Below are 1,151 nucleotides of genomic sequence, written 5' to 3'. Positions count from 1 at the left end.
AACGCAGCAGGAAAGGACGGAAAAGTCTCTGGTCTGCTTGAAATTAATTTCCTGTTTTCAAAAGTAGGAACTAGCTGTACGGGCCCTACGTGGAGGAATGCTGCCATGGCGTGATAGGGCAGGGCTGGGTCGTGAAATGGGACCACATCAGAGAGATGCAATCCTCACTGGCCATGAGCAGGCCAGCACGTGAGCTGCGATGTTGCCTCCTCTCTTACACCGGGGTGGGCAGAAAGGGGAGGGGCCCAGCCTAGGGGACAGTGCAGGCTCCGTGTGGCTCTCACCACAGCAGGCACGGAGGCGCTGGTACCCTTCCAGCTGCCCGCTGCCTCCAGTATTGGGCTCCTACACAGAAATTTTCCTTCAAGGGATTACACCCAAGCCCCTGCCTGGGGCAGCCATGGTGTCATTCAGGGCCTGTGACTATTGACTTAGGCAATCTGGTGACCAGAGAGAAGCAGTTTGATTGACAAATGGCCTTTGCTTGGGATGCCTAAGCTCCTCACCAGGAGGTTTCTCCAGGACCCCTCCCAATCCCAAGACAGGGTAGCTGCCCTCCAGAAACACACAGCCTACCTGAGATGGTGAGACTCCGCAGGTGGAAGGTCAGGTCATGGGGTGTCCGCTTCAGTGTTGTACGACTGAAGGGCCTTCTGAGGGGAGCCTGAGGGCATCAGCACAAGCTGGGTGGAGGAGGGCGGAGGAGGGCACGGCCAATGCTGGACAGCTGCCTCGGACCCTGGTATCAGTGGGCGTTCTCTGTCTCACCGCCGTATCTGTCTCTGCAGCTTTCTCTTTGTGCATCTCCAGTGGCCCTTCTGCCTAGTCATGCTGTATGTATACATTTTAAGTTTATTATTTAGTTTTTCTATGGACAAGAGAGATAGAGACAGAGGGACAGCACCCCCAACAGTGTTGACACCACCGTCCACCCCCAGCCTCAGCCAGCCCCGGATCATGGGCACATGTGTGCCCGGCTTAGTCGAAGTTTCCAGACGTGAACTCGGGACCTTCCCGTGTGAGTCAGCCTTCAGTGTGGCATGTCGCTTTGGTGCCACCACCCAGTCCCTTGTGGTGTACCTTGAAAAACGAGAGAATGGGAAGAGAATCACCGGGCGTTTCCACTCTTCCCTTAGAATCCCTGGATGGAG

The 1,151-nt window shown here is 55.9% G+C and overlaps 1 long non-coding RNA gene across 4 annotated transcripts in view; it reads right to left on the bottom strand.

Moving 5' to 3' along the window:
- LOC102469905 (uncharacterized) overlaps window positions 1-1,151 on the bottom strand; it is an 8,384-nt gene that overhangs the window by 6,214 nt on the left and 1,019 nt on the right. For 2 of the 4 annotated variants that reach the window (XR_001370975.1, XR_001370973.2), the window contains exons 1-2: window positions 1,081-1,151; window positions 577-831 (exon numbers count right to left, since the gene is read on the bottom strand). This is a non-coding gene — a long non-coding RNA (uncharacterized LOC102469905). Of the gene's footprint in view, window positions 52-576; window positions 832-1,010 lie in introns of all 4 variants that reach the window. The other 2 variants (XR_003550686.1, XR_001370974.1) reach the window with 2 other exon arrangements.

This window comes from Tupaia chinensis, unplaced genomic scaffold (genome assembly GCF_000334495.1).
Source record: "Tupaia chinensis unplaced genomic scaffold, TupChi_1.0 Scaffold000494_1, whole genome shotgun sequence".
In the NCBI taxonomy this organism is placed as follows: Eukaryota; Metazoa; Chordata; class Mammalia; order Scandentia; family Tupaiidae; genus Tupaia; species Tupaia belangeri.
Note: the sequence above shows the minus strand (reverse complement) of the source record. Positions and strands in the feature narration are given on the sequence as shown.